This window comes from Ovis aries, chromosome 10, assembly GCF_016772045.2.
Source record: "Ovis aries strain OAR_USU_Benz2616 breed Rambouillet chromosome 10, ARS-UI_Ramb_v3.0, whole genome shotgun sequence".
Lineage (NCBI taxonomy): Eukaryota > Metazoa > Chordata > Mammalia > Artiodactyla > Bovidae > Ovis > Ovis aries.
In genome coordinates, this window is record NC_056063.1 from 62,727,562 (window position 1) to 62,753,417 (window position 25,856).

General features: G+C 38.6%; 1 long non-coding RNA gene across 2 annotated transcripts in view; it reads right to left on the reverse strand.

Annotated features, from left to right (window-relative positions):
* LOC132657265 (uncharacterized) overlaps positions 1-25,856 on the reverse strand; it is a 181,976-nt gene that overhangs the window by 31,778 nt on the left and 124,342 nt on the right. The window contains exon 2 of one of the 2 annotated variants that reach the window (XR_009595149.1): positions 16,470-16,624. The exons of the other annotated variant lie outside the window; for it this stretch is intronic. This is a non-coding gene — a long non-coding RNA (uncharacterized LOC132657265). The remainder of the gene's footprint in view (positions 1-16,469; positions 16,625-25,856) is intronic. 2 annotated transcript variants of the gene reach the window in all.

Below are 25,856 nucleotides of genomic sequence, written 5' to 3' on the forward strand. Positions count from 1 at the left end.
ACACACTTTTGTATACTCTTTAACTTGACTTTTTCTATGACATGATACTGTCCCGATCACCTATTAACATTTTTGTGACATTTTAAATACTTTTTTATAGAAGTTTTAGCTTAATAGCAAAATTGATGGGAAATTACAGAGATATTCCACACACAATGCCCACAGGCATGAATAGCCTCCTTGCTTATTAACATTCCTCACAAGAGTGGTGCGTTTACTGCATCTGATGAACCATATTGAGGTATCATCACAATCCAAAGTCCATAGTTTGTATTAGTTTTCTCTTGGTGTTCTGCATTCTGTGAGTTTGGAAAAATGTATAATGACATGTAGTCACTATTACTGTATCATACAGCATCGTTTCCTTGTCCTAAAAAATGCTCTGTGCTCATTCTATTCATCTCTGCTTCCCCCCCTCAAACCCCTGAAACTACTGATCTCCTTGCCACATCTGAAATTCTGCCTTTTCTACAATGTCATGTGGTTGGAATGGTATAGTATATTTGCTTTACACATTGGTTACTTCCACTTAGCAATATGCACTTAAGTTTCCTCCATGTCTTTTCATGACTTGAAGGTTATATTTTTAGTGCTAAATAATATTTCATTGTTTGGATGTATCATCATTTCGTTACCAATTCATCCACTGAAAGACATCTTGGATGTTTACAAGTTTTGATAAGTATAAACAAAGCTACTATAAACATCCACGTGCAGGCTATTGTTTAGGTATAAGATAACTACCTCAGGTAAATACCAAGGAGTGTGATTGCTGGATCATAAGCTACGAGAGTGTTTTGTTTTGTAAGAACAGTATATTCTTCTGAATTCTACTTCTCTGTGTTCTTTCCCAGTTTTTCCCCCCTTTATTTTCCTTCCATTTCTTTTGAACACATAATATAGTAATTTATAACAGTGATTTCCCTGACACCATCATGCTGGCATTAAGATATGGGATTTCTTTGGAAGGAATGATGCTAAAGCTGAAACTCCAGTACTTTGGCCACCTCATGCGAAGAGTTGACTCATTGGAAAAGACTTTGATGCTGGGAGGGATTGGGGGCAGGAGAAGAAGGGGACAACCGAGGATGAGATGGCTGGATGGCATCACGGACTCGATGGACGCGAGTCTGAGTGAACTCCGGGAGATGGTGATGGACAAGGAGGCCTGGCGTGCTGCGATTCACGGGGTCGCAAAGAGTCGGACACGACTGAGCGACTGAACTAAATTGAACTGAAGAATAAACAAAATCTTCCAAATACTCTTTAAGCTAATCCCATAAGCTTGAGATCTCTGAAAAACTAGTTTCTCTAGTTCATGAATTCTCTTTCAACATTGTGAGAGGAATGAGTCTGTTCTTTCTCCTCAGTGTCCCTGGGTGTTTTGCCATAGATGTCTGAGTGGTTCACCCAAATACAAAAGCATTTTTTTGACTCTACACTCTAAGCAAAAGTTGCACATGTATGCTACTCTGTCCGTTCTTAGTTTCTAATTATTTCTGATAATACTAATGCTAAAGGTCTACTTATGGATTATTTTCCATAATTTCATATAACTAAATAATTTGCTGTCCCTAAGAACATAACACAGCCTAGGTGATAATATGGGTTCAACCATTTGTCAACTCTGTGGTCTTGGGTCAAAAAATAGTACTTACTTTGAAGGGTTTCTAGAAGAAGTAATTAAGTTCATACTCTTCCAGATTGCTCAAGACAGCAGTTAAAACACATAAAAGACTAAAGAAAAGTTAACCAGTATAACTTTACCTTTTATTATTATTCTTTCTCTCAATAATATGAACATTTTTAATTTACTTTAGAGTTTGTAGCTGTTATGGTTTGAATGGTGCCCCTTTCATAAAAGATATGCCAAAATCCTAACTTGAAATCTGTGAATGTGATCTTAAATGGAAATAGAGTTTTGCATATTTAATCAAATTAAAGTCATTTTCTTGGGCTTAATTCCAATATTATTGGTGTTCTTATTCAAAAATGGAAATTTGGACACATCGCAGAGAGAATGCCTCATGAAGACAAAGATAAACACAGATGCAGAAAGAAGACTGCCATGTGAAAATAGAGGCAGAGACAATAGCGATATTAACATGACCAAGAAACACCTAGTGCTACTAAGAGTTAGGAGCTTCTCAGGTAGCACTAGTGGTAAAGAACCTGCCAGCCAGTGCAGGAGACTTGAGAGATGTGGGTTAGATCCTTGGATGGGAAGATGCCCTAGATAGGAAATGGCAACCCACTCTAGTAACATTGCCTGGAGAATCCAATGCAAGGAGGAGAGCCTGACAAGCTATAGTCCATAGTGTCCCAGAGTCAGACACAACTGAAGTGGCTTGGCACACATGCACACACTAGAAGTTAAAGTTCAGTTCAGTTCAGATGCTCAGTTTTGTCTGACTCCTTGCGACCCCATGGACGGCAGCATGCCAGGCTTCCCTGTCCATCACCAACTCCCAGGGCCTACTCAAACTCATGTCCATTGAGTTGTTGATGCCATCCAACCATCTCATCCTCTGTCATCCCCTTCTCCCACCTTCAATCTTTCCCAGCATCAGGGTCTTTTCCAAAAGTCGGTTTTTCACATCAGGTTGTCAGAGTATTGGAGTTTCAGCTTCAGCATCACTCCTTCCAATGAATACTCAGGACTGATTTCCTTTAGGATAGACTGGTTGGATCTCCTTGCAATCCAAGGGATTCTCAAGAGTCTTCTCCAACACCACAGTTCAAAAGCACCAATTCTTTGGGGCTCAACTTTCCTTACAGTCCAAATTTCACATCCACTCATAACTAGGGGAAAAATCATAGCTTTAACTAAACAGATCTTTGTTGGTAAAGTAATGTCTCTACTTTTTAATATGCTGTCTAGGTTAGTCATAGCTTTTCTTCCACGGAGCAAGCATCTTTTAATTTCATGACTGCAGTCACAATCTGAAGTAATTTTGGAGCCCCCCCAAAATAGTCTCTCACTATTTCCATTGTTTCCCCATCTATTTGCCATGAAGTGATGGGATTGGATGCCATAATCTTAGTTTTCTGAATGTTGAGTTTTAAGCCAACTTATTCACTCTCCTCTTTCAATTTCATCAAGAGGCTCTATGCTTCTTCACTTTCTGCCACAAGGGTGATGTCATCTGCATGTCTGAGGTTATTGATATTTCTCTCGGCAATCTTGATCCCAGCTTCATTAGTCGGACATTTTGCCTGATGTATTCTGCATATAAGTTAAATAAGCAGGGTGACAATATACACCCTTGACATACTCCTTTCCCAGTTTGGAACCAGTCTGTTCCATGTCCAGTTCTAATTGCTGCTTCTTGACCTGCATACAAATTTCTCAGGAGGCAGGTCAGATGGTCTGGTATTCCCACCACTTTAAGAAGTTTCCACAGTTTGTTGTGATCCACACAGTTAATGGCTTTGGCGTAATCAATAAAGCAGGTGTATTTCTGGAACTCTATTATTTTTTGATGACCCCAAACATATTGGCAATTTGATCTCTGGTTCCTCTTCCTTTTCTAAATTCAGCTTATACATCTGGAAGTTCACTTTCATGTATTGGTGAAACCTGGCTTGGAGAATTTTGAGCATTAATTTCATAGTGTGTGAGATGAGTGCAATTGTGCAGTAGTTTGAACATTCTGTGGCTTTGCCTTTCTTTGGGATTGGAATGAAAACTGAACTTTTCCAGTCCTGTGGCCACTGCTGAGTTTTCCAGATTTGTTGGCTTAATTAATGCAGTACTTTCACAGCATCGTCTTTTAGGATTTGAAATAGCTCAACTGGAATTCCATCACCTCCACTAGCTTTGTTCATAGTGATGCTTCCTAAGGCCCACTTGATTTTGCATTCCAGGATGTCTGGCTTTAGGTGAATAATCCCACAATCATGGTTATCTGGGTCATGAAGATCGTTTTTGTTTAGTTCTTCTCTGTACTTTTGCCACCTCTTCTTAATATCTTCTGCTTCTTTAGGTCCATACCATTTCTGTCCTTTATTGTGCCCATCTTTGCATGAAATGCTTCCTTGGTATCTTTGATTTTCTTGAAGAGATCTCTAGTCTTTCCCATTCTGTTCTTTTCCTCTATTTCTTTGCAGTGATCACTGAGGAAGGCTTTCTTATCTCTTCTTGCTATTCTTTGGAACTCTGCATTCAGATGCTTATATCTTTCCTTTTCTCCTTTGCTTTTCACTTCTCTTCTTTTCGCAGCTATTTGTAAGGCCTCCTCAGACAGCCATTTGGCTTTTTTGCATTTCTTTTCCATGGGGATGGTCTTGATCCCTGTCTCCGGTACAATGTCACGAACCTCCATCCATAGTTCATCAGGCATTCTGCCTATCAGATCTAGTTCCTTAAATCTATTTCTCACTTCCACTGTAAGGGATTTGATTTAGGTCATACCTGAATGGTCTATTGGTTTTCCCTACTTTCTTCGATTTAAGTCTGAATTTGGCAATAAGGAGTTCTTGATCTGAATCACAGTCAGCTCCCAGTCTTGTTTTTGCTGACTGTATAGAGCTTCTCCATCTTTGGCTACAAAGAATATAATCAATCTAATTTCGATGTTGACCATCAAGTGATGTCCATGTGTAGAGTCTTCTCTTGTGTTGTTGGAAGAGAGTGTTTGTTATGACCAGTGCGTTCTCTTGGCAAAACTCTATTAGCCTTTGCCCTGCTTCATTCCGTACTCCAAGGCTAAATTTACCTATTATTCCAGGTGTTTCTTGACTTCCTACTTTTGCATTCCAGTCCCCTATAATGAAAAGGACATCTTTTTTGGGTGTTAGTTCGAAAAGGTCTTGTCACCTACTCCTAAAATTTCAATGTTCACTCTTGTCATCTCCTGTTTGACCACTTCCAATTTGCCTTGATTCATGGACTTACCATTCCAGGTTCCTATGCAATATTGCTCTTTACAGCATTGGACTGTACTTCCATCACCAGTCACATCCACAACTGGATGTTGTTTTTGTTTTCACTCCATCTCTTCATTCTTTCTGGAGTTATTTCTCCACTGATCTCCAGGAGCATATTGGACACCTACCGACCTGGGGAGTTCATCTTTCAGTATCCTGTCTTTGTGCCTTTTAATACTGTTCATGGAGTTCTCAAGGTAAGAATACTGAAGTGATTTGCCATTCCCTTCTCCAGTAGATCACGTTTTGTCAGAACTCCACACAATGATTTCCTTGGTGGCTAAGACAGTAAAGCGTCTGTCTACAATGAGGGAGACCTGGGTTCGATCCCTGGGTTGGAAAGATCCTCTGGAGAAAAAAATGGCAACCTGCTCCTGTACTCTTGCCTAGAAAATCCCTCAGACAGAGGGGCATGGTAGTCTACAGTCCATGGGGCTGAAAAGAGTCAGACATGACTAAGTGACTTCACTTTCACTTTTTTTCACTTTCCCACCAAGACCTGTCCATCTTGGGTGGTCCTATTGGCATGGCTCATTGTTTCATTGAGTTAGACAAGGTTGTGGTCCATGTAATCAAATTGGTTAGTTTTCTCTGTGTTTTTCACTTTGTCTGCCCTCTGATGGAGAAGGAAAAGAGACTTATGGAAGCTTCCTGATGGGAGAGACTGACAGAGAGAAACTGGGTCTGGTTCTGATGGGCGGGGCCATGCTCAGTAAATCTTTAATCCAATTTTCCATTAATGGATGGAGCTGTGTTCCCTCCCTGTTGTTTGACCTGAGACCAAACTATGGTGGAGATAATGAAGTTAATGGCACCCAACCCTGCAGCAGGCCAGCACTGACCCATGCCTCCACTGGAGACTCCTGGACACTTATAGGCAAGTCTGGGTCAGTCTTTTGTTGGGGTCACTGCTCCTTTCCCCTGGGTCCTGGTGCACACAAGATTTTGTTTGTGTCCTCTAAGAGTCTGTTTCTCCAGTCCTGTGTAAGTTCTGGTGGCTTTATGGTGGGGTTAATGGCAACCTCTTCTAAGAGGGTTTATGCCATACCCAGGTCTACTGAACCCAGAGCCCCTGCCCCTGCTGACCCATACCTCCATAGGAGACACTCAAACATAGCTCTGTCTCTGTCTCTATGGGGTCTCTGGGTCCTGGTGTGCACAAGATTTGTTTGAACCCTCCAAGTGTCTTTGGTGGGTGTGGGGTTTGATTCTAAATCCGATTTCACCCCTCTTACCAGCTTTTCGTTAGGGCTTCCCTGGTGGCTCAGAGGTTGAAGCATCTGCCTGCAACGGGGGAGACCTGTGTTCGATCCCTGGGTTGGGAAGATCCCCTGGAGAAGGAAATGGCAACCCACTCCAGTATTCTTGCCTGGAGAATCCTATGGACAGAGGAGCCTGGAGGGCTACAGTCCATGGGGCTGCAAAGAGTCAGACATGACTGAGCTTTCACCATCTTTCTGGGGCTTTCACCATCTTTCTGGGGCTTCTCCTTTGCCCTTGGATATGGGATATCTTTTTTTCGTGGGATCCAACATTCTCCTGTGAATGGTTGGTCAGCAGCGAGTTGTAATTTTGGAGTTCTCACAGGAGAAGATGAGGGCACGTCTTTCTACTTCACCATCTTGGAGTAGCATAACCAGAAGTTAAAAGAGGAAAGCAAATGTCCTTCCTGAGAAGCTTCAGAGGGAATAAAACTCTGCCAACAATTTGATTTCAAATTTCTAATCTCCAGAACACTGAGAAACTAAGTTTTTGCTGTCTTAAGTCATTCAATTTGTGGAACTTTGTTATGACTTTGCCAGGAAATTAATACAGTGTCATGCAATAACACTCATCCTTCTCTGAACTTTACTTCTTGTGAAGCATTTGTATCCAAAATAGTTTAATGGAGAAGAAAATGACTGTCTCCCTACCTATGCAATAAATCTTTCCTTTCACTTATTATTATTTTTTTTTTTTGTATTTTCATAGTTCCCAGACCTCTTTTGTAATTTGAAAACTGTGTTTGAGACACTGTATGATTTCCCACAAGGAAGTCTCGCCTAGTAGGCTGAGTATTTATCTTTGTAGCACCACTGTCTCTGGAGCTGAATGATGCAGCTAGATTCTATCTGCATCATGAGATTCTCCACCAACATATATTTCTCAATGGATCTAGAGGTAATTAAGATTCAATCTCATTACTTGTTCCACTCTCATAACTGGGAGCTAAATATCAGCTCCAACTTGTTCAGCTGTTGCATTTCCCAAAATGTTCATTGGCCATTATTCAAACATAATCTGATCCAATCTATCCCAGAGTGCCAGAATTTTCACTGTTGTTGCTCTCAGGGTCCCCATCTATCACTATTTCTCACCAAGTGCCCTCTGCTACAACATTATTAAAATTCTAACAGATAATAACTAAATCATAAGCCTGATTTGCCTGCTTGCATGCCTCTGCCCATTCTGTTCTATTTTTACCTATTATGAATATTCAAATTTATGCCTATCTAAATAATCCTGCCCACTATCATATGTAACATTTTATATTACTCTAATTTCAACTTCTCATTATAACCTAGTATCTAGAGACCATTTAGAGATGACCACCAAGTCTCCCTACTCACAATTAGTTTATTTGTCCCTCTCCCAGAGCCTGCCAGTGCAAGAGACGCAAAAAATGGAGTTTTGAGCCCTGGCTCGGGAAGATCCCCTGGAGGAGGGCATGGCAACCCACTCCAGTATTCTTGCCTGGAGTATCTCATGGGCAGGAGGAGACTGGCAGGCTACGGTCCATAAAGTTGCAGAGAGTCAGACACGATTGAGCGCAAACAGCAATTCCCTGGAATAGTTCATTTCCACCAACTGCCATGGTTTCCTACCACTGCTCTGAAGGGAGAGTCTTTGCTGTCTTATCTTTGTGAATGAAGGTTCTGGTTCCCTGAGAGGGTAGAAGACTTGATGGTGTGGAGTTTGGCTGTGGCTCCCCTTGCCCTCCTCTAGTCAGCACCACAAAGAAAGCTTTGTGTGTTTCACTCTTATCTTATTTGTGAGTCCCTGATGAGAGAATGCTCTCTTCACTCTTTGGCTTAAAGCGGCTTTGCATTGTTATGCCAGCCAGCCTTTAACTATCTAACATTTTTAAGCTGTATCTTCACACTAGTTTAGGGAGTCATGAGGGCTCAGCCCCAGGTAAGCAAATCTCTGGCCCAGGTTTCTGATTACTCGACTGTGGTCTCACTTCAGTTCTCTATTATTTTCAGGAAATACTCAATTTTCAGTTTGTTCAGCTGTTGCTTAGTTGTCAAGATGTCAACAGTACTCTTTTTAGTTTCCTATTGTTTTGAACTGAAACCTAGATGTTGTCTGAATTGTTTTTAGAAAACTGTTAAAATTTGTGTTTTTTACCATTCCTTTGCATACCTCATTCCATATGCAATTATCAGTAGCATAGACAGTTCCTCTTTTTCTTTTCCAGTGCCTATGCCATGATGTAATCAATAACCCTCCCTCCTAGTTGTTTAAATAATATTTTAATAGTCCAAGGATACTTTGAGGCATTATCTTTTGGAGAAAACCAGTACTCTCCATTTCTCCTGAGAGTCTCAGCTAAAGTTTCTTAATTAGATAAACATCAGTGATGATTGGGGAGGAATTTTGTTTCTTTATACCTTCAGGCTCTGTATTTTTATGTGTTTGTATTTTCCTCTCTTGCAGATTTAAACTCTTTTGAAAAACACATCTCCTATTTTAAGAAATTCTTCACTATACAGTGTCTTCTATAATTTAGGTATTAAATAGTTACTGAATTTATTTGGTTTGAGTACTTAGGAATCTTTATCAAGAGCAAAAGACCTGATAACAGCCATTAATACAAGTACTCATACTATTTTTCCCTTTATCTTCCTTTTTTTTTTTTTTTTGGTGAACACTTACCAGATGGATGGGTGAAATATTTAATAAAACTAAAGTAAATTATATATAATGAGTGTAATAGATGACTTTGCAAGTATGGAAAAACTGAACATTCAATAAGATTTATGACATAATTGATACTTCTGAACTGTAATGTTGGAGAAGACTCTTGAGAGTCCCTTGGACTGCAAAGAGAACCAACCAGTCCATCCTAAAGGAGATCAGCCCGGGGATTTCTTTGGAAGGAATGATGCTAAAGCTGAAACTCCAGTACTTTGGCCACCTCATGCGAGCAGTTGACTCATTGGAAAAGACTCTGATGCTGGGAGGAATTGGGGGCAGGAGGAAAAGCAGATGACAGAGGATGAGATGGCTGGATGGCATCACCGACTCATGATGTTTGAGTGAACTCCAGGAGCTGGTGATGGACAGGGAGGCCTGGCGTGCTGCGATTCATGGGATCGCAAAGAGTCAGACTGAGTGACTGAACTGAACTGACTGAAAATGAGGTCATCACTACTTAAACATCTAGCACAAAATAGGCACTAAAAAAGCACACTCTAATCCACCCTCGTTTTCTTAATATCCACTCAAGAAATGATCGGATTTAGCCGCACAGAATCTCAGAAAGAAAATGTTACAATGTGAGGCACTTTGGTTTCCAACCGCCCTACTTGAAGCACAATAGGGACTTACAGTCAGCTGAAAGGCAGCTGAAGTTCAGATTGTTAATTACTGAGGGTAAAAAAATTACTAATAAATAAGAGAAAGGAATAAAGGGACAAATAGAATGGTGATAGAAGCAAATTCACCTAATTTCTCTGAGTTACCCCTCATTTCTATTTAAACAGTTGAACAAATATGACTATCATGTAACTTTTATAAAGCCTCCCAGTGATTTACTTCCTTCCCGGCCTAAAACATAATAATAAAACAGATTTGAAAAAAAAATTATAAAGTGACTTTATGGTTTGGGGAGCTCAGTGGTGATGGTACAAGCAATGATGGAGGTGGGAGGGAGTAAAAGATGATTTCAGAAAGTTTTATTTAGCTAAATAATGAGAATATTTTGTAAAAGTTACCTTACTCTATTAAGTCACCTTTCATGGCATTCAAGTCTGATGAGATTTTTTTTTTGCCATTTGTTCTTAATACTTCCTTTCTTCCCAGGTCAGTTCTTTCCATGATAATAATTCAGGCAAATAATTTGCCTTCATGGAAATAAAGTAAATAAGTCTTCCTACTCTTGTAAATTTCCCATCTATGTTTCTTGTTGATGTCTGTATTTTTTTTTGATAGTTGTCTACAATTTGTATTTTTATATCTATTAGAAAAAAACATCTTAGGTAATTTATAGCACCACATATGCTTTAGATCTCTGTGGCTCCAAACTGTTTACATTGTTAAATATCAGTTCTCCTTCTTAGTGGTTAAGAAAAAGTGAGAAGTGTTCTAAAGCTCTAGTTTAAAGAAAAAACTAAAATTATTAGAACAGAAATAACCCATACATATGGAAGAAAATGATGCCTACAACTTGACTGAAAAATTTTTCAGTTGGAAACTTAGAGATAGAGCAAGGAAGACCTGGGGGAGAAGTATGGACTTTAATGCAAAGAACTAATCCCACAACATAGTAGAAGCAGGGGGTGGGATGAATTGAGAGTTGCTTGAAACATATACATTACCATATATAAAACAGATAGCTAGTGGGAAGATTATATATAACACATGGAGCTCAACTGGTGCTCTGTGACAACATAGAGGGGTGGGATGGGGTGAAGGTGGTGGGATGGGGTGAAGGTGGTGGGAGGTAAGCTTAAAAGGAGTTATATGTATACTTATGGCTGATTCACATTGTTGTATAGCAGAAACCAACACAATATTGTAATTATACTTCAATTAAAATTTTTAAATAACATGAAAGAGCATGTCATTCAAAGAATACTACAAATGAACCCATCAGATTTCAACATGAGAAATAAAAGAAAATTCTCTTTTCTTCCAGACATTTTTTTTAGACATGCCCATATTTCTCTTCTTGCTTCTGACTCTAAAAGTCCTATGCCAGTGTTAGCCCTGACATTTTCCTTTGATTCTTTAAATCATAGAGCATCATGGTGACTGGTCTTACCTAAAATATTTTCCTAAAGCACTTGCAAAATAACTTTTATGGTTCAAATCTATAAATGTGCAGTAATTCATATTGGTAGCATAGTCTGTGGTGAAATTTTGTATGTTCTCAATATAATTATGGATATCAGCTTTAAAAACATATTTCACTTGGTTAAAGAAAATGACCACCTTATTAAATTCTATCAATTAAATCAGAATGCAACACAACTAATAGATCTAATTTTTAATTGTACTACTTCCTTAATACTCATGCCTAGACATTAGCACAGGGCTTTCATCTTGTCAAAACTTTTCACAGTTTAGGCTTCCCAAACCTATCTATGTATATTTAATTATCACTGTACCTCTTTTAGACAACACTAATGTGCATCTTTAAAAAGGTTTTTCCTCTTTCCGTAATGCTGTTTTCAATCTCCCAACATATGCCAAAGCATCTTTTTTCTTTTTATTCCCTCCAACCCATTAGTTTCTTTCCCTTTTTTGAGCTCCTATATTAAATAATATCTGCATTACAGAATTTTGCTTTTCAAATAATTTTACAAATTAATTGTATAGAGACTGGTATTTTGCTTTTATCACACAGATGAAAATATATACTAGGATTAATAAATGCCATTTCTTCAACAAATGTTCAGTCATTCAAATTAAAATTTATAATATATTGTTGATGACTGTATATATGACAAGTATACTGTTCTTTACTATCATTTATTCACTTGTATTCATTTTATATTCTCAATAGAGACTTATCAAGTACTAGAAACCAGGATCAGGACTTGTATTTACTTCCCACACCTGCATGTATTTGTGAACATACTTTGATGGGCTGAAGAGTAATTTAAATATAATCTGATTTGCATTTCTCTAATAATGAGTGATGTTGAGCATCTTTTCATGTGTTTGTTAGCCATCCGTATGTCTTCTTTGGAGAAATGTCTATTTAGTTCTTTGGCCCATTTTTTGAGGTACCACTTCACACCAGTCAGAATGGCTGCGATCCAAAATCTGCAAGCAATAAATGCTGGAGAGGGTGTGGAGAAAAGGGAACCCTCCTACACTGTTGGTGGGAATGCAAACTAGTACAGCCACTATGGAAAACAGTGTGGAGATTCCTTAAAAATTGCAAATAGAACTACCTTATGACCCAGCAATCCCACTTCTGGGCATACACACCGAGGAAACCAGAATTGAAAGAGACACATGTACCCCAATGTTCATCGCAGCACTGTTTATAATAGCCAGGACATGGAAACAACCTAGATGTCCATCAGCAGATGAATGGATAAGAAAGCTGTGGTACATATACACAATGGAGTATTACTCAGCCGTTAAAAGAATTCATTTGAATCAGTTCTGATGAGATGGATGAAACTGGAGCCGATTATACAGAGTGAAGTAAGCCAGAAAGAAAAACACCAATACAGTATACTAACACATATATATGGAATTTAGGAAGATGGCAATGACGACCCTGTATGCAAGACAGGGAAAGAGACACAGATGTGTATAACGGACTTTTGGACTCAGAGGGAGAGGGAGAGGGTGGGATGATTTGGGAGAATGACATTCCAACATGTATACTATCATGTGAATTGAATCGCCAGTCTATGTCTGACGCAGGATGCAGCATGCTTGGGGCTGGTGCATGGGGATGACCCAGAAAGATGTTATGGGGAGGGAGGTGGGAGGGGGTTCATGTTTGGGAATGCATGTAAGAATTAAAGATTGTAAAATTTAAAAAATAAAAAACTAAAAAAAATTAAAAAAATAAAAAAAAAAGCATACAAACTGTGTAAAAAAAAATAAGTAAATAAATATAATCTGGTATATAGAATTAAAAATAATTAAGTGTTGTGAATATATCCTCCTAATTTGGCCAAAAATGTATTGTGCTTATTTATTGAATACATAGTTAGTGCTCTTTGGAGCCAAAGATAGAGAGGTTCTATACAGTCACCAAAAACAAAACTGGGAGCTGACTATGGCCACAGGACTGGAAAAGGTCAGTTTTCATTCCAATCCCAAAGAAAGGCAATGCCAAAGAATGTTCAAACTACTGCACAATTGCATTCATCTCACATGCTAGCAAAACAATGCTCAAAATTCTCCAAACCAGGCTTCAACAGTATGTGAACCATGAACTTGCTGATGTTCAAGCTGGGTTTGGAAAAGGCAGAGGCGTCATAGATCAAATTGCCAATATCCACTGGATCATTGAAAAGCAAGAATTCCAAAAAAAATCTACTTTTGTTTTATTGACTATGCTAAAGCCTTTAACTGTGTGGATCACAACAAACTGTGGAAAATTCTGAAAGAGATGGGAATAACAGATCACTTGACCTGACTCCTGAGAAATCTGTATGCAGGTCAAGAAGCAGCAGTTAGAACTGGACATAGAACAACAGACTGGTTCCAAACTGGGAAAGGAGTACATCAAGGCTGTATATTGTCATCCTGCTTATTTAACTTACATGGAGAATATATCCTGCGAAATGCTGGGCTGGATGAAGCACAAGCTGGAATCAAGTTTGCTGGGAGAAATCAATAACCTCAGATATGCAGATGACACCACCCTTATGGCAGAAAGTGAAGAACTAAAGAGCCTATTGATGAAAGAGAAAGAGGAGAGTGCAAATGTTGGCTTAAAACTTAACATTCAGAAAACTAAGATCATGGCATCCAGTCCCATCACTTCATGGCAAATAGATGGGGAAGCAATAGAAACAGTGTCAGATTTTATTTTGGGGGGCTCCAAAATCACTGCAAATCGTGACTTTAGTCATGAAAGTAAAAGATGCTTGCTCCCTGGAAGAAATGCTATGACCAACCTAGACAGCATATCAAAAAGCAGAGACATTACTTTACCAACAAAGGTCGGTCTAGTCAAATCTATGATTTTTCCAGTAGTCATGTATGTATGTGAGAGTTGGACTATAAATAAAGCGAATTGCCGAAGAATTGATGCTTTTGAATCTTGATGTTGGAGAAGACTCTTGAGAGTCCCTTGGACTGCAACAAGATCCATCCAGTCCATCCTAAAGGAAATCAGTCCTGAATATTCATTGGCATGACTGATGTTGAAACTGAAACTCCAATGCTCTGGCCACCTGATGCAAAGAACTGACTCATTGGAAAAGACCCTGATGCTGGGAAAGATTGAAGGCAGGAGGAGAAAGCGGCGACAGAGGAGAGATGGTTGGATGGCATCACCGAGACAATGGACATGAGTTTGAGTGGGCTCTGAGAGTTGGTGATGAACAAGGGAAGCCTGGTGTGGTGCAGTCCATGGGGTTGCAAAGAGTCGGACATGGCTGATCAATGGAACTGAACTGAACTGATAGTTCAGGCAATGTTTTGGGTACAGGGCATATAAGTATGATTGAGATATGTCCCCTACTTCCAAAGATTTCACACTGTAGTAAGAGAAAGGGCAAGAATAAGAATATTTATGATGTGATGTAACTGTCAATCAGAGCCTCTAAAATGCCATGGTTGGCAGTGGAGGAAAAGATGACTGTTTCTGATCTGGTCAGAGCATCCTCTCACAAGGAGATACTCAAAGGCAATCCTTCCTTGTAAATAAATTAGAACTTCAGATTTCTTTTATCTCATATGAAACTGAAAATCTAGGTTCATCTTTTTCGCTCCTTGACATTCTTTTCCATGCCTAACAGGCTACCTGGAACATATTAGATTTACAGTCAAGGATTTGTGAATATAGTCTAATATTAATAATAACATCTATAATAAGAAAATATTAAAAGCACTAAAAACCCAATATTTAAAAATAGTTGCTTCATCTGCAAATAGGACATGAGTGACCACAACATGTTTCTAATTGTGATTTATTTAAATTGTGATGAGTTTACCTTTGGGCACAGAAATATTAATGTGCTTGATTATGGGGTACTGTCTCAGAATGTATTTGGAATGTTACATAACATTTGATATGTGTAATGCAGTATCTCTTTTTTGTACTATATAAATGAAAACTTAAAGATAAATATAAATAATTTAATAAATAATAAAATATATAAAGTTATAATTAATCTAAATAATATAAGTACATTCTATTTTTATATTGTAGATATTTGTATAATATTAAATATATATACATCTAAATAATTATTTAAACTGTAATGCAAAATCCATGTGGCCTGAAGGGACTCAGAGGAAAAGAAAATGTGTTCTTATCTATGAACGAGTCATGAATTACAACCTGCTCACACAGACTTTCTTTGAATTTTTTCAAGGCATGGCAACTCTTGCCACATGATTTCCCTCCTAGTTCACAGCTGTCAGTTTCAAATCCAGGATCAATTACATGATGGGCCCAGAGAGCATGGAACATTCTGAGCAAAAAGACTGTTGAGGAAGGCAAAGCAGCAGGTGTTTTAAAAATCGACTTTTAAGCCAACTGTGGGCCACTTTAGCGGCACACAGGCTGAGGCTGATGATCCACTGACTCCTCTGTTTACTTGCGAAACGGACACATTCGAGGGAAAGCACGTTTCTTCAGATCACTGGGCTTCGGGACAAAGCTCAGGTGTGAGTGAAATGGTGACTTTACACAGATAGCCACTGTTTTTCCTGACCATCTTTCTTACCAGGAAATTCACGTTGTCATTGTCCCTGTATTTATTCTAGACAAGAAAATGCATCAACTTTTCATTTTATGACTTGTACACTTTAATATTTTACCTATTAATAAAGGATTTCAGATTTTTAAAAGATTGGTCAAATCACACTAATATTCTACTAGTAAACATTGATTAATATCATAGTGTTTCCTTCATAAAATATGCCATTTGGATTAGACTCATAATATCCATAATCTGAAATGGTGTTAACCTAGAAAACACTAGTCTTTCCTTTGCAGTCTTTATCAGTGACAAATTGTAAGAAACTGTCTCAAGTTGACCTTGTCTATTCCCCTTATGAAATGGAATTTGAAGATTTCATTTTCTTCTAGCAAGTTACAGCTACAACTTATCTTCAACAAAGAGAAAAAAACAGAGCTAACTCCTTGGATCCTTAAAAAAATTAATCTTAAGAATTCAACTTCTTTTACCTCTTAATGTCTTAAGTTTCAATCATCTCTTTCATTTTTACAGGACAAGAACAGTTTTTCCTAAATTGCTGAGTTCTATGCAGTTCAATACATTTCCTACCTTAGACTTTTCCTAAGCATTCTATGATTACCACATTGTAAATAAAATAAAATAAAATAAAAAGAGACTTTTACTTTTTTCTTGACTGGAAGAAAACAGTAAGTCTTCACAATCTGGCTCCTTGTCAATTTTCAGCAAAGAGGTACAAACAGCTGTTGTCTCTACTGATCCAAACTGACACCTGCCAGAGATTTCCAGGGTCCACAGAAACAGCACCTCGTCTCCTTTCCATATTCCATTGTGACTAAGCCTGAAATTTTACTTTGCTTCGCTCTAAATGTGATCAGTCACTCAGTCATGTCTGACTCTCTGAAGCCCCATGGACTGTAGGTCACCAACCTCCTTTGTTCACGGGATTTCCCAGGCAAGAATACTGGAGCGGGTTGCTATTTCCTCTTCCAGGGGATCTTCCTGACCCAGGGAAGACATCTCTAAGTCTCCTACATTTGCAGGCAGATTCTTTACCACCAGGACCACCTGGGAAGCTCCAAATACTTAAAAACCAAAACAAACAAACAAAAAAAAGGTTTATAACATTATACAAGTTGTATATGTACAACGTTATATTTCTACTTCTGTATTCCTTATAACATGATCAAAACCACCAAAACTCTAGCTTCCATCCCTCATAGTACAGTGGATCCAACTTTACCTAATTTGCCCTCCCCACCACTGCCTCTTCCCCTCTGTCACCCACTACTCTGTTCTCTGTATCTTAGTGCTTATTTTTGTTTGGCTTGTTTAGTTATTTTGTTTCTTGTTTGTTTTTTATATTCCACATATGAGTAAGATCATACAGTATTTGTCTTTTCATGACTTATTTTACTTAAGCAAAATACCCTCAAGTTTCATCCATGTTATCACAGATCTGCTAGAGGTTTTTGTCATTGTTCTTTGTTCATTTTGTTTCTTTATGGATTTTTTTATAAGCAACAATATTGCAAAATATAAATTGGGAGATAGAATTAATAAGTGCATTGAAAGTTCTGTATATGAAAGTATTTAAAGAACCGAAATCATATATCATTGACCAGTAATGTGTCACTACTTTAATGCTGCTGCAAACAAAGCTAACACAATTTAGGATGTGATAGACAAAATTTGAAGTACAAGCCAAACTGGACATTGGTGAAACATTTAGTACAGGTCACTGTGTTCCATGTGATGTGTTACGGAAGCATGGTACAATCCCCCTTAATATCATGTATTCTGCCATGTAATATTGTATAAACTTATTTGATGATAGTTCAGTTCAGTTCAGTTCAGTCACTCAGTCGTGTCCGACTCTTTTCCTGTCCACAAACCAGACTGTAAGTTTCATAAGAGAAAGGATTTCATTTGAGCTGTCATCATTTTACCAGCACAGTTTTTGATAACTCAGAGCACACAGGCAATAAATATTTCTTCAGTGAATAAAAGAGTCCTAGGGAATTTAAACAGATTGTTAAAGGATCTTTGCATTTTTCCATATCATAAAACCTCAGAGATAGTAAGTCCTTTATTTAGCAAAGAGTAAGAAAAGAGTAAGAAAGAATCCATAGCAGTTTGCAAATATGTGAAGTTATTTCATATAAAAGGAATAAATCTGTTTTAATCTTTTCCAAGTGGGCAGAACTGTGATAACAGACAAATTTCACAAAAATACACTTCAGGTAAACATGAAAGAAGAAAATGAAAAATGAAAGTGAAAGTCGCTCAGCAGCATCTGACTCTGCCATCCCATGGACTGTATAGTCCATGGACTTCTCCAGGCCAGAATACTGGTGTGGGTAGCCTTTCCCTTCTCCAAAGGATCTTTCCAACCCAGGGATCAAACCTAGGTCTCCTGCATTGCAGGCAGATTTTGTACCAGCTGACCCAGAAGGGAAGCCCATTCTGAAAAGTAAAACCTTTATAATATTGGGTTAACCAAAACATTCATTTGGACTTTTCCAATTGTATAGAACAATACAATATGTTCACAAGTGATATATAGCAAGCTCCCTAACAGAGACTGAAGCAGAGAAAGAGTAGTCACCAGTTTAGGCTGAAGCAACAAGGATTGGTTGCCAACTAAATTAAATCATCTAAAATCACCTATAAAGACTTTATCATTATTTGATGTCATTATCTAATACCAGGGGCTTGCCTGGTGGCTCAGTGGTAAAGAATCTGCCCACAGTGCAGGAGATATGGGAGACGCGGGTTTGATCCCTGGGTTGCGAAGATCATCTGAAGGAGAAAACGGCAACCCACTCCAGTATTCTGGCCTGGAAAATTCCATGGACGGAAGAGCCAGGTAGGCTACAGTCCATAAGGATCACAAAGAGTCAGACACGACTGACCAACTGAATACACACACATTACCTAATGCCAAACAAAATAGAATTATTGTAATTCATTTAATTTTTAAAATTAAAATCAACTAACTGATGTGTTCAATGAACTGAATATTTTGTAGACTATATTCTAAATTTAAAATATTGTGTTGCTTAATTGTCTAGAATTGAAAAGACCTCACAAGACTGAAAATCAATTTGTCAATCCAACTGTAATTATATGTTTAGATAAAATATAATTTAGCTAAATTATCATACCACCTTGGTAGTATTCAAATCCAGCAGTGAACTGCAAATCTTTGAATCTCCTGCCAATTCTCTCTCTTGCCTTTCAGTCAAGGGTCCTGACCTTAGTCAACTATTTCTCCCACAGTGGTGTCCTGCCTAATACATTTGCTCATTGGTTCTTTTAATCTGGTGACATGCACACACTCTATCACGGCCTCTTTCATTTGAATAATACCTGACAACAATTCTCATGTAGGCAACCATACTCAAGAAGCTACAGTGGCCTCATGTCGTCATTTTTCTCTGTCCTTCGGGAGTTCGTTATTTCCAAGATATATTTCACCCTGCCTCTGCCATCACACTTACCGTCTGACACAGACTTCTTTCAAATCAACATCCTTATTTCCGAGGAATGATGATAGTTCATGCCTTATATATATTTCCAGATCAACTGAATTTTCCTCATTGAAATACACACAGAATTATTGGTGGGAGTTGTAGTAATTTGTGGGAGGAGTAGGTTACATTACATTTGGTAAGATAACTTGGTGCCCTAGCCTCAGTGAATGTACAGGAAACAACAGTAGTTTCCTATTTATCCGTGGTTTCGCTTTACCAGGTTTCAGTTACCCAGTCAATTGCAGTCTGAAAATATTAAATGGAAAATTCCAGAAATAAACAATTTGTAACTGTTACCTTGCACATTGTTCTGAGTCACATGATAAAATCTTGTGCTGCTGGCTCCTGCTGCCCAGGACATGAATCCTCCCTTTGTTTAGCTATCTCATCCACTAGACACTTAATAGCCACGCTCAGTTGGAAGTCTGTCAAGGTACTGCAGTGCTTGTGTTCAGTCAGTCAGTTCAGTCGCTCAGTCGTGTCCGACTCTTTGCGACCCCATGGACTGCAGCACAGCACCTTTCCTGTCCATCACCAACTCCCAGAGCCTGCTCAGGTTCATGTCTTTTGAGCTGGTGATGTCATCCAGCCATCTCTTCCTCTGTCATCCCCTTCGGTCTTCAATCTTCCCCAGCATCAGGGGCTTTTCCAAATAGTCAGTTCTTTGCATCAAGTGGCCAAAGTACACTGGAGTTTCAGCTTCAGCACCAGTCCTTCCAATGAATATTTAGGACTGATTTCCTTTAGGATTGATCGGTTTGATCTCCTTGCAGTCCAAGGGACTCTCAAGAGTTTTCTCCAACATCACAATTCAAAACCATCAATTCTTTGGCGCTCAGCTTTCTTCATAGTCCAACTCTCACATCCATACATGACCACTGGAAAAACCATAGCCTTGACTAGATGGACCTTTGTTGGAAAAGTAATGTCTCACTTTTTAATATGCTTTCCAGGTTGGTCATAACTTTCCTTCCAAGGAGTAAGCATCTTTTAATTTCATGGCTGCAATCATCATCTGCAGTGATTTTGGAGCCCCCAAAATAAAGTTTGTCCACTGTTTCCATTGTTTCCCCAACTATTTGCCACGAAGTTATGGGACTGGATGCCATGATCTTAGTTTTTTGAATGTTGAGTTTTAAGCCAGTTTTTTTTCACTCTCCTCTTTCACTTTCAAGAAGTAGTCCTTTTGTTCAAGGAACACTTATTTTACTTAATAATGACCCCATGCTGTAGAGTAACAGTGCTGTAAATTCAGATAGTCTCTTATCATGCCTAATTTATAAACTAAACTTAATTATAAGCATTTATGTATTTATAGGGCTTCCCAGGTGGCGCAAGTGTTAAAGAACCTGCCTGCCAAGGCAGGAGATGTAGGAAACATAAGTTTGATCCCTGGGGCAAGAAGATCCCCTGGAGAAGGAAGTGGCAACCCACTCCAATATTCTTGCCTGGGAAATCCCATGGACAGAAGAGCCTGGCGGGCTAGAGTCCTTGGGGTTGTAAAGAATCAGACAAGACTGAACATGTGTGCACACACGATATATATACCTCTCAGCAGGGTTTCAAGCATCCATTGGGGATCTATGGCAATGAACTCAGGCATTGTCATATGACTTGTCATATGTGAGCAGAAGTGGGCTTTTGTTAGTTTGAGCACATTGTTCCTATGTCCCTCTGCCAGTCATGCACTATCCAGAGGCTATCCTATCAGACTTGGACCTAAATTGAAAATGCCATGCATGTACTGCTTAGGCAGTTGTCAATCTGAGATGGGCATTGAGAGAAAGTGTCCTCTGTTGTTATGAGCCACTGAGATTCAGGGACTATTTCCTACCACAGCGTATCCTAATGTGTCGTGAGATAAAATGTTTTTATTTCACAAGCATGGCAACAGCTACAAACAAATTGTATCTGGCATTGAAAGCGATGTGGAGAAGCAAAGTGGGTAGAAGGAGATACTATTGGACAATCTGAAAGGGAAGCCCAGGATGACTCTGAAGGAACTGAACTTCAATTGCATCAGAAGTTATCTGCTAGCAACTTGATGTACAATATGTAATCACCTCAAATGGAAAACAGGAACTTTATATGGCAATTTTTCTGAAAAGGATGCTTATGGGGTTTAACCACAGAATAAATTTTGAGTTTGATAGGAGAACATGGTGCTGCAGATAAAGATGTTAGGATGAGGATTTTGGCTTCAGAAACAGAGAGGAAGTGACAGCTTTTAAGGACAGGATCAGGAAGAAATAACAGAATTTTGAAATGTGTTGAATGAACAGCCTGAATGTGGGTGAAAAAAGAGTAAGGTTGGTTAGTGATGCCACGGTAAAGTGATTGAAAAATGAACATGCCACCAAACGGTGAGAGAAAAAAAGAACACAGATAAGAAAAGATAGATGAACACAAAAAGAAGATAGGATGGCAGATAACTTTTGCTTGTGAGCAAGCACTTGGCATAATGAGTTTGCGTTGGTAATTAATATGTAGTCTGTGGTGTACCTTCTCTCCCTTGCATCTAGAAAAGAGAGAAAGGTCACTACTTGGCATCACTTTGAAATTATTTATTTAGTTGTGCAATTGAATTAGCACAGCATTTGAAAGAACATGTACATATAGAGAAAATATAGAGAAACTATGCAGATAAATTCAGATTAATAGTCTAAAAACCTTCAATGTACCTCAATGATGATATTGATGGTATTGATTATATCAATCTTTACAATTTCTCGGGAAATCAATTCTAAAACACTAGTAGGAATGAGGTACATTAAAGGTTTTTAGACTATTAATCTGAATTTATCTGCATAGTTCCTAGTGTAAATACAATAGACCTTAGTTTTATATCTTTATGTAAAATTAAACATACATACTGCCTCAGCCTAGAGAATAAATACCTAGAGATAGCGGGGGAGGAGGAGGAAGAGAAAATCTAGAGTTTTTAATAACTGTATCAAAAGAATAACTTGCCAATGATGAAAGAGCTATGACTATAAAGGACTGCAAATCTTTTTAGGAGAAGTATCCTTTTCAGAAAATTTTTAGAAATTTACTAATTATATATGAGATGGAAGAGGAACTGAAGACAGGGACAGTCTTCCACTTCCTTGTTACAGTAACTTTCTCATCATTCTTTGGAAACAGAAGAAGATAATGGAGTGTTTATAAATAATGAGCATGTCTGATGGAATGAGACAGCATCTACTTGGTCATAATACTGAATTCGAGATGCTGAAGAAAACCAATAAGCATAGCAATCCTATTTGAGAACACCCCATGTAATCATTTATTCATCTATTCAACAACTTTATTATCAAATAAGCACTAGAAGGCATTGGTCAGTGTATTGGGGACAGAGAAGAACACAAAATAAACAAAATTCCTTTCTCTCTTGGAGCTTACAATCCAGATCAGGAAGACAAGTGACAGAAAAAAATATCTAAGATATAGTTTATACAAGATGTAATTGAATAATAAAGAGGAAAAAAAGCAAAGTGGGGGAAAGATAGGACGTGTGTGGCATCTGGGGCAAAACTTGAAATCTTTTGAGCAGAGGATATTTCATTTGAGCCCACCTGTGAAAGATGATTTATGAATCTCAAGCATTTGGGGTGAAAAGGTGATGATATAAGAATGAATGACTTCTATGGAGCTAGTTCTCGAGGTTTCAGGGATGGGGTAGTGGTTTTGCCAAAGGATTCGAGCCCAGAGCTCCCTTTTATGCTTGTGGACATAAGGTTAGAGGGTGGAGAATATCGACCTCCTGGAACCCAGGTCACTGTTAGGTCTTGTGAAGTTGTGTTGCCTCCTGTCACTTGTTAAGTTCAAATTCCTGACAAAGATGACAATGAAAATATTAGCATTTTTTAAAATGGAAATAAGTGTTGAGCCTACATTCTCACCATGCTTGCTATGAAGCAAACTACTGCGTAAATTATACACCTAGTAAACTTCCCTGGTGGCTCAGAGGGTAAAGAATCTGCCTGCAAACTGGGAGATCTGGGTTCAATTTCTGGGTTGGAAAGATCCTTTGGGGAAGTGAATGGCAACCCACTCCAGTATTCTTGTTGGAGAATCCCATGGACAAAGGTACCTAGCAGGCTACAGTCCATGGGGTCACAAAGAATCAGACATGACTGAACGACTTTCAAACATGTGTGCATGAAAATGGTAGTTCTCCAAAAAGTAAAAACTGCTGGACACATTTCTGATCAGGCACTCAGGACAATTTCCGGCTGCTTTGTTTGGGCTGAATCTAGAAGAAGTAGTGTTAGTTGCTCAGTTGTATCTGACTCTTGGCAACCCCATGGACTATAGCCCACCAGGCTCCTCTGTCCATGGAATTCTCCAGGCAAGAATACTAGAGTGGGTTGCTATTCCTTCTCCAGAGGATCTTTCCGATCCTGGCACCGAAACGAGGTCTCCTGCATTGCAGGCAGATTCTTTACCATTTGGACATTTGAATTATAGGGAAGTCCTTGAGCTGCACCTAAGTTTAATTAAACTTAATGGGATAATCATTTGCAGTATGTGTATGGGGTTGGTGGTTTAGTCACTAAGTCATGTCCAACACTTACAACCCCATGGACTGTAACCTGCCAGGCTCCTCTGTCTGTGGGATTCTTCAGGCAAGAATACTAGAGTGGGTTGTCATTTCCCTCTCCAGGGGATCTTCCCGACCCAGGAATTGAGCCCCGGGTCACCTGCATTGCAGACAGATTCTCTACTGACTGAGCTATGAGGGAGATGTCATTATGTGGTACACCTTTAACTGATACGAAGCTGTGTGTCAATTATATCTTTGTAAAATTTTTTAAAAGTCAAATAAACACCAAATTAAGAAAAATAAAAAACAAATCTGAGGAGACAGCTTCACGTGTGGTGAAGGCAGACCTGCGGGCCATTTGGCCCCCTTGAGCTGATAGCAGTGGGACACACCAAGCTGCAATTCGTGGGTCTGACTGTAGTTTTCAGAGTTTGTTGCCATTGTTGTTTAGTCACTCAGTCATGTCTGACTCCTTTTGCAACCCCATGGACTATAGCCCTCCAGGCCCCCTCTGTCCATGGGATTTTCCAGGCAAGATTACTGCAGCGGGTAACCATTTCCTCTCCAGGGGCTCTTCCCCTCCCAGAGATGGAACCTACATCTCTGAGTCTCATGTTCTGCAGGTGGATTCTTTATGGCTGAGTCATCTGGGCAGCCTTAGAATTCAGAGTATTTTCATCCAGAGCAATGGATTTTAAACTAAATTGCAAAGACATTTGGTAAAGGCAGCTCCCCAAGTAGTGCTAGTGATAATAACCCACCTGTCAATGCAGGAGACTTAAGAGATGTGCATTCCAAGCTGGATTGGGAAGATTCCCTGGAAATGGCAACCCACTCCAGTATTCTTGCCTGGAGAAGTCCACAGACAGAGGAGTGAGGTGGGCTATAGTCCATAGAGCCATAAAGAGTCTGAAGCCAAACACACAGCACACATTTTTTTTTATTGTTATTGTTGTTTGCTTACTTTTTCATGCTTACTATTTACTGCTTACAAACACTTTACAGTTTAAAAAATGAAATAACATGTCCTGATTCACAAGACCAATTTTTGGATATACTCAAGCTCTTTTGTTTTTAAAGATATATGTTCTATATTTACATGATATTTTAAAATAAAATTTTTTTGGAACAGAAGAACATAAGTACTAAATAAAAATATATAAAGTATGGATTTATATCTACAGTATTTTAGTGAATAATTACACTTATTTTTATAATAAGGATTTATGGTAGGGAGTTTCTCCCAATAGTTTGACTCTGATTTTAAAGAGTTTTGTTATTATCACAAAATTAATTTCAAGTGAACAAGCTATCATATCAAAAAGGGGAATCTGGAACTTCCCTCGTGGTCCAGTGACTAGGATTCTAGACTCCCAAAGCAGCAAGACTGAGCTCTATCCCTGGTCAGGGAACTAGATCCCATATACCGCACCTAAGAGTTCACATACCACAACTAACAGCTCTGCAGTTTACCTGTATATTCTCGTTTAATCTTCATGAGTCTTACAAAAATGTAATGTGTCAGTTATATGTTTGGGCTCTAGAATCGGACTATTTAGAATTGTTTTAGTTGTCTTCCCTTTGCAACTTGGATAATTCTAAGGTCAAACTATATATTTCCTCTTCCATCTTTGGAATTTCCTATAAATTGGGGAAACTAATAGTGCAAAACCCTTAGGCTATTGTAAGGTTTTTTAGTATCATAATGCAGAGATAATAGACACAGAATAATATTAACTACTATACTCACACCCTCCCCTTCAAAAATGAGGAAGCTGAGATTGACAACAGTAAATTTCTTTGTCCATAAGCCTGTATCAAACACAGGTGTCACATTCAGACTCAGACTCAAGTCTATAGACCCTAAAGGCCCGGCTCTTCATTGTTAGTATCCGTTAGGCAATTTTGACCTTCCATAGTTGATTTCTACTTGTTTGGGACTCTGTGATGACCTAGAAGAGTGAAACTGGGGGAGAGAGGAAGGTGATATATGTATAATTATGACTGCATTGTTGTATGACAGAAATCAACAATTTTCCTCAATTAAAAAAAAGGAAAAAAATTCTAATAACAGTTCATTTGGGAACTTTACAATCAATGGGTGTCAGTAAGGAATGCCTAACAAAAAAATTTCCCTACTTCCTAAAAAGGCAGAATGACTAAATAGTGGAAATGAATATCCTCAATATTTGTATGTTCAATAAGCCCATGGTCATTTCTATACAAATAAATGCA